Consider the following 12,668-nt stretch of genomic DNA (forward strand, 5'->3'; position numbering starts at 1 on the left):
AAATATATAAAAAGGAAGAGGCTGGCTAGGGTGAACGTTGGTCCTTTGGAGGATGAGAAAGGGGACCTGGTGGTAGGGGATGGGGATATGGCTAAGGTACTGAATAACTTTTTTGTTTCTGTCTTCACGGTGGAGGACGTGAATAATTTGCCGGGTGTTAGTGATGGAAAGGTGGTAGGACTGGAGGGTCTTAATGACATTACTGTTACTAGAGAGGCGGTGCTCAACAGACTGGAGGGGCTGATTGTGGACAAGTCCCCAGGACCGGATGGAATGCATCCGAGGGTTCTGAAAGAAATGGCGGAGGTGATAGTGGATACCTTGGTGGTTATTTTCCAGACGTCGCTGGATTCCGGGGAAGTGCCGGAAGATTGGAAAACGGCTAATGTTACGCCGTTGTTTAAGAAGGGTGCCAGGCAAAAGGCGGGGAATTATAGGCCGGTTAGATTAATGTCTGTGGTGGGTAAAATGTTAGAATCCGTCATTAAGGAGGAAATTGCGAGGCATCTTGAAGGCAATTGCTTGATAGAGCAGACGCAGCACGGTTTCATTAAAGGGAAGTCGTGTCTGACAAATTTACTGGAGTTCTATGAGGATGTGTCTCGGGCGGTGGATAGAGGAGAGCCGGTGGATGTGGTCTTTCTGGATTTTCAGAAGGCGTTTGACAAAGTACGTCACAAGAGGTTATTGCAGAAGGTCGAGGGACATGGAGTTGGGGGTAGGGTGTTAGCGTGGATAGAGGATTGGTTGTCAAATAGGAGGCAGAGAGTGGGGGTCAACGGGTGCTATTCGGATTGGCGGATGGTGACTAGTGGAGTGCCCCAGGGGTTGGTGCTGGGGCCTCAGCTTTTTACCATTTATATAGATGATCTGGAGGAGGGAACCGAATGTAGGGTGTCGAAATTTGCTGATGACACCAAGATTGGGGGAACGGCAAATTGTGCGGAGGGTGTGGAGAGTCTGCAGAAGGATCTAGATAGGCTAGGCGAATGGGCCAGGAAATGGCAAATGGAATTTAATGTTGGCAAGTGTGAGGTGGTCCACTTTGGTAGGAAGAATGGTAGGAAGGACTATTACTTACGTGGCGAAAAACTGCAGCAGGCGACGGTGCAGAGGGATCTCGGGGTCCTTGTGCATGAGTCGCAAAAACCCAGCTTGCAGGTGCAGCAGGTGGTCAGGAAGGCGAATGGGATGCTGGCCTTCATAGCGAGGGGGATTGAATATAAAAGTAGGGAGGTCTTGCTGCAGCTGTATAGGGCATTGGTGAGGCCGCAGCTGGAGTACTGTGTGCAGTTTTGGGCGCCGCGCCTGTGCAAAGATATTTTGGCCTTGGAGGGAGTGCAGAGGAGGTTTACTAGGCTCATACCGGAGTTGAGGGGGTTGAGCTATGAGGAGAGGCTGAATAAACTGGGCTTGTACTCGTTAGAATTTAGAAGAATGAGGGGGGATCTCATTGAGACGTATAAGATGATGAATGGGATGGATAGGATAGAGGTGGAGAGACTCTTCCCGCTCAAAAAAGACAGTAGGACTAGGGGGCACAGCCTCAAGATAAAGGGGGGGCGGTTTAGAACGGAGTTGAGAAGGAACTTCTTCACTCAAAGGGTGGTGAATCTCTGGAATTCTCTGCCCGTTGAAGTGGTGGAGGCTGCCTCGCTAAATATTTTTAAGACGCGGGTTGATGGGTTCTTGATAAGAGAGGGGATTAAGGGTTATGGGGAGAGGGCGGGAAAGTGGAACTGAGCCACGACAGATCAGCCATGATCTTATTGAATGGCGGGGCAGGCTCGAAGGGCTAGATGGCCTACTCCTGCTCCTATTTCTTATGTTCTTATTTTATTATGTTTAGACTGTTTGCAATGCTTCAGCTGTCGTTTGTCTGGTGTTGTTTACAGTTCTAGCAAAACCACTCTGCCCTGTGCCTTGGCTAATAAAGGAGAACATGATATATACCTTCCTAAACATGTCCGTGATGTGTCCTGGCATCTCCTAGCTCCCTCTGTCCCTCCACCTGATTCATTATCCTTCCATTTATTGACGATTCCCTTTACCTTGTTATTCCTCCCGAAATCCATCTCCTCACAATGTTACGGATTGAATTCCATTTTCCAACAGTTCTTCCCAACTGCCCAGACCATCTCTAACTTCCTATCGTCTGAAGCTTTCCTCCTCACTGTCACCCACACGGACAATATTTTTACATCTGTTAATTTCTTTATCATTCCCCCTACATTTATATCCATATCATTCACATGAACTACAAAAAGCGAGGGAATGAATTCTGGGCCCTATGGACCTTCCCACCGGTAACATGATTCTAGTCACAATGAACCTCTTAACCCTTTGCTTCCTGTCACTGAGTTAATTTGGGATCTGATTTGTCAGTGTCACTTGGGTGCCAAGGACATTTTACTTTTTTGGCCAACCTTCGTGTGGGATCTTATATATTGTCTAAAGCATTGTTAAATTGCATGATTACCACTTCCCCTGCACTGCCCTTATCAAACCTCCTTGGAAATATTGAATCCCTACAGTGCATTGCAATCCCTACAGTTCCATTTGGCCCATCAGGTTTGCACTGACTCTCCGACGGAGTGTCTTATCCTGGTCCACTGTCTCCTCCGCCATCCCACAATTCCTTCTGCTGCCTACCCCATAACGCTGTGCATTTCCCAGGGCTAATTCACCAAACCAAAAGACCCTATTCTTTCGTGATCCTTTTCTCTATGTGTACTAATGGAACATCCTTAGAAGTTCCTTGATTCTTCTTGCCAGCACTTTTTATGTCCCCTCTTTACTTACCTAATGATCCTTTTTAATTTCATCCCACACTCTGTGTAGGTTTCCACAGTATGAGCCATTATGGGTGGGATAGCCTTTGCTGCTGGTATTTGTGGGGGTCAGGTGGATCTGATGGGTTTTGTTGGGGGTGTTAGAGCTCTGCTGGGTTTGCCTTACTCTCTAATGATGTATTTCTTTCTCATCCCCAGTGTTCTCCAGTGTCCGGTTTGTAATCCAGGAACACCAGTCCCCAAGCTCAGCGGCACAGTGGATGAGACAATCGGGAAGGGTGTGATTTCATTGAGGTGACAGCGACTGATGGATTCAAACTTTACATGTGGAACTCTGCAAATGGAACTGGGATGTTTTATCAGGGATTGCTCTACTTGCAGCTGGAAGTTTTAATCTCTTCTGATCTGCCCTGTTTACCCTGTGTCGAGTTTAGGAATCCATTTCACTCACTGCTGATTCACTCATTGCTTTCACTGTGAGGTGGGTGGGCTGTGGAATGAGGGGGTTCAGTCTCTGGGACAATCCCTGGGGTTTACACTGGTGCTGGGAATTTGGAGAGGAGCTGTTGTCCTGAACCCACAGGTTGGGGGTCAGGGAATCTGTGTCTCAGAGATATTTTGATATTTGTGAGGATTTTTGATTTGTGTTTTTCAAACCAGAATCTGTTTCTGCAATTTTTGACATTGCTCTAATTTCTACAATAAATGAGATTTATTTTTCATTTCCTGCCTCTGTAAAGTCTTGAGTACAAAAATAATGCCACAGGTAACAGCACTGTGGTGGGAACATTTTAAGACATAACAGAATGACACTCATTCAATCACAGTTGTATTTGTATCCCGACATCATTTCTAGGGAGGAGGCGGAGATGGTAGTAGAGGAAGTAGGGTGCTTGTTGTGGATTCTTTGCCTACACCCCACTGCTTGGTGCCAAAGCCTTTGGTAATGACAAACCTGTCAACTATCATTTCATTTTCAAAAATCAGAGATAAGAGCACAAACATCACCGAGAGTGAATTAACAAATTACCAGGTTAATCTATATTTTCCTTTCTCTGAAATATACATCAATACCATGTTACACCCATGATGATTTATCTTAAGTTGTTGGTGTGTGCGCAGTTATTTGATTTGATTATTATTGTTACATGTGTTAACAGACAGTGATAGGTACTGTTTCTTGCATGCTATACAGGCAGAGCATACCATCAATGGAGAAAGAAACAAGAGAGTGTAGAATGTACTGTTATAGTCATAGCTAGGGTGTAGAGAAAGATCAATTTAATGCACGGTAGGTCCATTCAAAAGTCTGATGGCAGCAGGGAAGAAGCTGTTCTTGAGTCGGTTGGCAAGCGACCTCAGACTTCAGTATCTTTTTCCCAATGGAAAAGGTCAAAGGATGAATGTCTGGTGCGCGTGGGGTCCTCAATTATACTGGCCGCTTTGCCAAGGCAGTGGGAAGTGTAGATAGGGTCAATGGATGGGAGGCTGGTTTGCGTGATGGATTGGGCTACACTGACGACCTTGTGTAGTTTTTTTGCAGTTTTGGGCAGAGCAGGAGCCATACCAAGCTGCGGTACAGCCAGAAAGAATGCTTTCTAAGTTGCACTTGTAAAAGTTGGCGAGAGTCGTAGCTGACATGCCAAATTTCCTTAGTCTTCTGAGAAAGAAGAGAAAATGTATGTGTTTCCTAATGCTACATCTCATTCTCAATCACTTTCTGCAGACAAACATCCCATTGGCTTCCATCCAATCTCATCCATGAGCATTGGTGAATATTGGCAGTCCAATGTAATATTTTCTTTTGACATTGGATTTCATTTTTAACACTAACATGTTTGCTCCTTCTTGAAACTAAAAGCAGGAGTAGGCCATTCGGCCCATCGCGCCTGCTCTGCCTTTCATTTTGATCGTGGCTGATCATCACTATGTTGATTTCCCCCCACTCCCCCACCCCCCACCCCCATATCTTAGGTGACATTTATTACTTAAGCAGATGATTAAATTACACTGATATTCTCCAAATCATCACAAATTCAGACAGCCCCATGTGTAGTTTATTTCCTAACATTCAGAGAAATTAGCTAAAATGTATTTTAATTCTCAGGGAACTTCTTCTTTAGCATTTAAGGCTTAAATTCATATGTATTGAATTCATGAATTCCAATTTTGTCTGTCCTTTATGTTTGCTTAATGGTTAGTGTGTTTATGTCAGGTCTCACATTCCCAAGCACTCTGATTTGATTTGATCTGATTTGATTTGATCTGATTTATTATTGTCACGTGTATTTTCACACAATGCAAAGTATTGTTTCTTGCGCACCATACAAACAGAGCATATCATTTGTAGCAAAGGAAACAAGAGTGCAGAATGTAGTGTTACAGTCAAAACCAGGGTGCAGAGAAAGATTAACTTAGTGCAAGATAAGTCCATTCAAAAGCCTGATGACAGCAGGAAAAAAAGCTGTTCTTCTGTTGGTTGGTACATGACCTCAGACTTTTGTATCATTTTCCCGATGGGTGAAGGTGGAAGAGAGAATGTCCAGGGTGCATGGGGTCCTTAATTATGCTGGCTGCTTTGTCGAGGTAGCAGGAATTGTAGACAAAGTCAATGGATGGGAAGCTGGTTTGTGTGATGGATTGGGCTGCATTTGCTTCTGCTGCCTTGGACATGGCAGGAGCCATACCAAGCTGTGATACAGGTAAAAAGAATGCTTTCGATACTGCATCTGTAAAAATTGGTAAGAGTAATAGCTGACATGCCAAAATTCCTTCGACTTCTGAGAAAGCAGAAATGATGGTGAGCTTTTATAACTATAGTACTGGCATGGGGGTATCAAGACAGGTTGCTAGTGACTTAGATTTCTAAAAATCTGAAGCTCTCGATCCATTCTACTTCGTCCCTGTTGATGTAGACAGGGACGTGTTCTCCTTTACGCTTCCTAAATTCGATGACAATCTCCTTCATTTTGTTGACATTGAGGGAGAGATTATTGTTGCTGCACCAGTTCACTGGATTCTCTACCTCATTCCTGTTGTCTGTCTCATCACTAAGGTGGTATCCTCAGCAAACTTGAAAATCAAGTTCGAGGGGAAAGGGGCTAAGAACACAGCCTTGTGGGGCACTGGTTTTGAGGTTGTTTGTGGAGGAGGTGTTGTTGCTTATCCTTACGGATTGTGGTCTCTGGGTTCAAAAGTTCAGGATCAAGTCACAGAGGAAGGGACTGAGGCCCAGACCAAGGAGTTCGGAGATGAGTTTCGTAGGAATAATGGTGTTTAAGGCTGAGCTATTGTCAATAAGTAGGAGTCTGACAGAGGTGTATTTGTTATTGTGGTACTCCAGGATTGAGTGCAGGGCCAGGGAGATGGTGTCTGCTGTGGACCTGTTGTGGCAGTACACAAACTGTGGTGGATCCAGTCTCAGGAAATAATAAACATCTTCATAATATCGGATCCTTTGTATCAAATTGGTATCTGCAGATAAGTTTCGAAATACTTATAACTGTTGAAAATATTGTTACACTTTGCTGTATTGGACACAATTGTCTCCTATGCAGGTGTGTGTCTTCATAAAACCAACACAAAAGGTTTATTCTGCTTGGAGATGAATGGGTTAATTCTAAATTAAAACATGTTTGGTGAAGGAATTCACTGTCACTGTGATTTCAAAAAGAGACTGGGTTACAATATTCTCAGAGTAATGGCGCTTTCAGAACAAGTAAATCTCTTCAAATCTTGTCGATTCACCAATTCAAAATAGATATTTCCGAATAAAAATCTTGGAGCAAAATAGGTTAGAAGGTAAAGTCCCAATTGTACCCAGGGTTTTTTTTAATGAAGATTTTAAACACAAGAATTCGAAATTACATCGTCAAAATTTAAGAAACGACTCCACTCTGACAGATGTGGATTTGTATCAGGATTAGAAATCCACATGTTTCACCCGTTTCAGTAGAGTTTCACTGTAGCGGTAACAAGTTTTCAGTTTCAAAGCTTTTAATCTGTTCTCCCCCTTTAGACCTCACCATTTTCAGGAGAACACATCAGAGTTGGAGCCGGTCTGAAGGAACAGCAATGCAGAGCATTCACACAGCCTTTCCTCATTCACTAACAGGACATTTACACACACACATCTGTACACACAATTCTTTCTCACATCACTTCAACTTTCACTATGGATCTTTTCAACCCTACAAATGTGCCTTTTAAAAGGGGATAAAATAAATTCCATCACATCTTCTTTCTTCACTAATGTCTGTTGTTGAAATTAAGGGAAAACCGCGTTTCACAAATAACAGAAAAGGAAACATTGAAGATTATTACATTGAAACAACAGAGGGCGGAGTTTCCAACAGAGTGTGTTTCAATTCCAAAACTTCTGCATACTTCTTCAACTTAAAAAGTAAAACTTGTTTTATTTTCTCAATTCTGGGGACACAATCTGAAATTCCTTTCACTCACTCTCATTTCTATTTCACTGCAATTTTCCTGTTTAATTTCTCCCACCCGGAAGCCGAGGATCCGCTTCAGTCCCGGTTTTGATTTGAAACTCATGAACTTTCTCTCTTTCCGACAACAGTCAATCCCGCAGCTCATTTTCCATCATCTCAATGGCATTGCCCCACGTCTGTCTCCCCGCGGTTACAATCCGGACAACAGCATCAAACTGCCTCAGTTCACCCACAATTTTCCAACTTCAACACGGAATTCACAGAACATCAACAATCCCCCCCTCCCCTCTCCCTCTCTTCAGTTGTTGTCGGAATAAACTCAACCATCGATCAACCATAGAATCCTTGTTGTGCAGAAGGAGGCCGGTTCGGCCCATCGAGTCACTTTTGCCCAGGAGGTGAGTTACTCTCCACCAAATTCCCAGCCTCTGACCCACTCTTGCAGCGACAGTGTTTAATTTCTTTTTTCGAACCTGCTTCTGATATTCCACCAACCAGACATCAACAGCCCATTTCTGAAAAGCAGCGAGATCCATTTCTTCTTCCTGATTCAATAATCTAATCTTTGGTCTCACATCTCCGTGATCTCTCACTATTTGTTTCTTCCTGTCGACTTTCTCCCAAACATTCCAATTTCTCAAATCTTATCCAAGCATCGAATCATCAAATACTGTTTCATTGTGCACCAACTTTCAATTCAACTCTGTCTTATTAAATATTCAGTTTTTCAAATCAATTCCTTCCTGAACAAACACAGTAACTTCTCAAACACGGCTCAGCAAGCTGAGACCTATTGTTATCGTAATTGCTTCAATGGCACAAGGCATAACATAAGCAGAGACACAGCTCACACACTGAGAAGGAGAGTGTCATAGAGGACACAAATCACACACTGAGAGGGACAGTATCAGTACAGGACACAGCTCACACACTGAGAGGGACAGTATCAGTACAGGACACGCCTCACACCCTGAGAGGGACAGTATCAGTACAGGACACACCTCACACCCTGAGAGCGACAGTATCAGTACAGGACACAGCTCACACACTGAGAGGGACAGTATCAGTACAGGACACAGCTCTCACACTGAGAGGGACAGTATCAGTACAGGACACAGCTCACACACTGAGAGGGACAGTATCAGTACAGGACACAGCTCACACACTGAGAGGGACAGTATCAGTACAGGACACAGCTCACACACTGAGAGGGACAGTATCAGTACAGGACACAGCTCACACACTGAGAGGGACAGTATCAGTACAGGACACAGCTCACACACTGAGAGGGACAGTATCAGTACAGGACACAGCTCACACACTGAGAGGGACAGTATCAGTACAGGACACAGCTCACACACTGAGAGGGACAGTATCAGTACAGGACACAGCTCACACACTGAGAGGGACAGTATCAGTACAGGACACAGCTCACACACTGAGAGAGACAGTGTCAGTACAGGACACAGCTCACACACTGAGAGAGACAGTATCAGTACAGGACACAGCTCACACACTGGGAGGGACAGTATCAGTACAGGACACAGCTCACACACTGAGAGGGACAGTATCAGTACAGGACACAGCTCACACACTGAGAGGGACAGTGTCAGTACAGGACACAGCTCACACACTGAGAGAGACAGTATCAGTACAGGACACAGCTCACACACTGAGAGGGACAGTGTCAGTACAGGACACAGCTCACACACTGAGAGGGACAGTATCAGTACAGGACACAGCTCACACACTGAGAGGGACAGTATCAGTACAGGACACAGCTCACACACTGAGAGAGACAGTATCAGTACAGGACACAGCTCACACACTGAGAGAGACAGTATCAATACAGGACACAGCTCACACACTGAGAGGGACAGTATCAGTACAGGACACAGCTCACACACTGAGAGGGACAGTTTCAGTACAGAACACAGCTCACACACTGAGAGAGACAGTGTCAGTACAGGACACAGCTCACACACTGAGAGAGACAGTATCAGTGCAGGACACAGCTCACACACTGAGAGGGACAGAATCACAGAGGTACTGATAATGCTGGTCCCTTTGTGTGTAGTATTTCTGTGGGTGATGGAGTGTGAGGTGGGATTGCTGGGGTGTAGATCTGAACCATAAGTCAGCAGAGAACATGAGAGATAACAGCAAAATAGTCCATTCAGCCCCTTGAACCTGTCCATAGTTCCAACACAGTCATAGCTGATCTTCTGCCTCATCTTGTCTTTCAGTCCTGCTCTCTGTAACCTCCATTCCCTGAGACACCACAGATCTATTTATCTTCAATACCTTCAGTAAGTATTCATCCTTAATTTTCTGGGGTTGTAAATCACAAAGGTGAGTGAAGAAATTTCTCGTCATTTTAACTGGTTCACCTCTTACCCTGAGGCTTTGCCCTCATGTTTTATTGCTCACCAACAGAAAGAATCTTTCAGTATCTTACCAATGAAGCCCTGTCAGAATCTAACCTGTTTCAGTGAGATAACTTTAATTTTTCTAAACTCCAATGAATAATCCCACAACCTGCACAACCTTTCCTCATAAAACAAATCCCAATCATTCCAAGAATCAGCCAGTTAAACCTTCTCTGTACAAATTCCAGGATAACTCTACACAAAATTGCAATTTCAGCAACGGTCTTTAAATTTGTAGCAAGAATTTTTTGTTTTGTTCTTGAATCCCATTGCTATAAAGATGAAGGTACCATTTGCTTTTCTGATTAGCTTCTGAAGGAAGTCACGGAGCACAGTGGTTAGTATTGCTGTCTCACAAACCAGGGACTCGGGGTCAATTCCGGCTTTGGAATACGGACTGTCCGTGTGAAGTTTGCATGTTTTGCCTGTGCTGTTGTGGGCTTCCTCCAAGATCGCCGGTTTCCTCTGACACGTTGATTGGCCATGCCAAATGGGCACTAAGTATTCAAAGGTGAGCAGGTTTGGGGAACTGGCTGGGTTTCAGGAATAGGGCCCGTGTAAGATGCTCTGGCAGAGAGTTGAGTGCAGATTTGATGGGCCAAATGGCCTTCTTCTGCACTGTTGGAATTCTATGATTGCCCCTCATGGATTTTTTGTGTTTCTTGTGGAGTGCACCTAAGTCTCTCATTGAAAAAAAAAGTTTCCTCCTTTTCCATCCTTGCCAGCAAAGTTGAACAGCCCCACAGCTCTGCTCTCTGCCATATAAGAACATAAGAACATAAGAAATAGGAGCAGGAGTAGGCCATCTAGCCCTTCGAGCCTGCCCCGCCATTCAATAAGATCATGGCTGATCTGTTGTGGCTCAGTTCCACTTTCCCGCCCTCTCCCCATAACCCTTAATCCCCTCTCTTATCAAGAACCCATCAACCCGCTTCTTAAAAATATTTAGCGAGGCAGCCTCCACCACTTCAACGGGCAGAGAATTCCAGAGATTCACCACCCTTTGAGTGAAGAAGTTCCTCCTCAACTCCGTTCTAAACCGCCTCCCCTTTATCTTGAGGCTGTGCCCCCTAGTCCTACTGTCTTTTTTGAGCGGGAAGAGTCTCTCCACCTCTATCCTATCCATCCCATTCATCATCTTATACATCTCAATGAGATCTCCCCGCATTCTTCTAAACTCTAACGAAACAAGCCTAGTTTATTCAGCCTCTCCTCATAGCTCAATCCCCTCAACTCCGGTATCAGCCTAGTAAACCTCCTCTGCACTCCCTCCAAGGCCTAAATATCCTTGCGCAGGTGCGGCCCCCAAAACTGCACACAGTACTCCAGCTGCGGCCTCACCAATGCCCTATACAGCTGCAGCAAGACCTCCCTACTTTTATATTCAATCCCCCTCGCTATGAAGGCCAGCATCCCATTCGCCTTCCTGACCACCTGCTGCACCTGCAAGCTGGGTTTTTGCGACTCATGCACAAGGACCCCGAGGTCCCTCTGCACCGTCACCTGCTGCAGTTTTTCGCCACGTAAGTAATAGTCCTTCCTACCATTCTTCCTACCAAAGTGGACCACCTCACACTTGCCAACATTAAATTCCATTTGCCATTTCCTGGCCCATTCGCCCAGCCTATCTAGATCCTTCTGCAGACTCTCCACACCCTCCGCACAGTTTGCCTTTCCTCCAATCTTGGTGTCATCAGCAAATTTCGACACCCTACACTCGGTTCCCTCCACCAGATCATCTATATAAATGGTAAATAGCTGAGGCCCCAGCACCAACCCCTGGGGCACCCCACTACTCACCAACCGCCAATCCAAATAGCACTCATTGACCCCCACTCTCTGCCTCCTATTTGACAACCAATCCTCTATCCACGCTAACACCCTACCCCCAACTCCATGTCCCCTGACCTTCTGCAATAACCTCTTGTGAGGTACCTTGTCAAACGCCTTCTGAAAATCCAGAAAGACCACATCCACCGGCTCTCCTCTATCCACTGCCCTCGACACATCCTCATAGAACTCCAGTAAATTTGTCAGACACGACTTCCCTTTAATGAAACCGTGTTGCGTCTGCCCTATCAAGCAATTCCCTTCAAGATGCCTCGCAATTTCCTCCTTAATGACGGATTCTAACATTTTACCTACCACAGACGTTAAACTAACCGGCCTATAATTCCCCGCCTTTTGCCTGGCATCCTTCTTAAACAACGGCGTAACATTAGCCGTTTTCCAATCTTCCGGCACTTCCCCGGAATCCAGCGAGGTCTGGAAAATAACCACCAAGGCATCCACTATAACCTCCGCCATTTCTTTCAGAACCCTCGGATGCATTCCATCCGGTCCTGGGGACTTGTCCACAATCAGCCCCTCCAGTCTGTCGAGCACCACCTCTCTAGTAACAGTAATGTCGTTAAGACCCTCCAGTCCTACCACCTTTCCATCGCTAACACCTGGCAAATTATTCACGTCCTCCTCCGTGAAGACAGAAACAAAAAAGTTATTCAAGACCTTAGCCATATCCCCATCCCCTACCACTAGGTCCCCTTTCTCATCCTCTAAAGGACCAACGTTCACCCTAGCCAGCCTCTTCCTTTTTATATATTTATAAAAACTCTTGCTATCCTTTTTTATATTAAGTGCTAGCCCAGCTTCATAGCTTCTCCTACCCTCCTTTATCAACTTCTTTGTCAATCTTTGTTGACATTTAAACCTTTCCCAATCCTCTTCTCGCCCACTGCTCTTAGCTACTCTAAATTCCTCCGCTTTTAATTTAACACTTTCCTTCACCTCCTTCGTTATCCACGGCTTATTACCTCTCCTCCTACGGTCCTTTTTGACCATCGGAATAAATTTCTGCTGAGCACCAAGAAAGGTCTCCTTAAAAATCCTCCACTGCTCCTCAGCAGACCTACCTTCCAACGCGCTCCCCCAGTCCACATTCGCCAATTCTTCTCTCATCCTACCGTACTCCCCTCTGTTCAAACAAAGGACACGTG

At 45.1% G+C, this 12,668-nt stretch overlaps 2 protein-coding genes across 3 annotated transcripts in view; both read left to right on the plus strand.

Moving 5' to 3' along the window:
* Positions 1-3,514, plus strand: part of LOC145348141 (class I histocompatibility antigen, F10 alpha chain-like) — an 86,170-nt gene extending 82,656 nt beyond the window's left edge. For both annotated transcript variants that reach the window (XM_080196304.1, XM_080196303.1), the window contains one exon: positions 2,991-3,514. The gene's annotated coding sequence lies outside the window, so the exon portion shown is untranslated. The remainder of the gene's footprint in view (positions 1-2,990) is intronic.
* LOC145348140 (class I histocompatibility antigen, F10 alpha chain-like) overlaps positions 1-12,668 on the plus strand; it is a 43,625-nt gene that overhangs the window by 14,788 nt on the left and 16,169 nt on the right. The gene's annotated exons all lie outside the window — the stretch shown is intronic.

The sequence above is a fragment of the Carcharhinus amblyrhynchos genome, chromosome 9 (assembly GCF_965287045.1).
Source record: "Carcharhinus amblyrhynchos chromosome 9, sCarAmb.v2.hapA, whole genome shotgun sequence".
Classification (NCBI taxonomy): domain Eukaryota; kingdom Metazoa; phylum Chordata; class Chondrichthyes; order Carcharhiniformes; family Carcharhinidae; genus Carcharhinus; species Carcharhinus amblyrhynchos.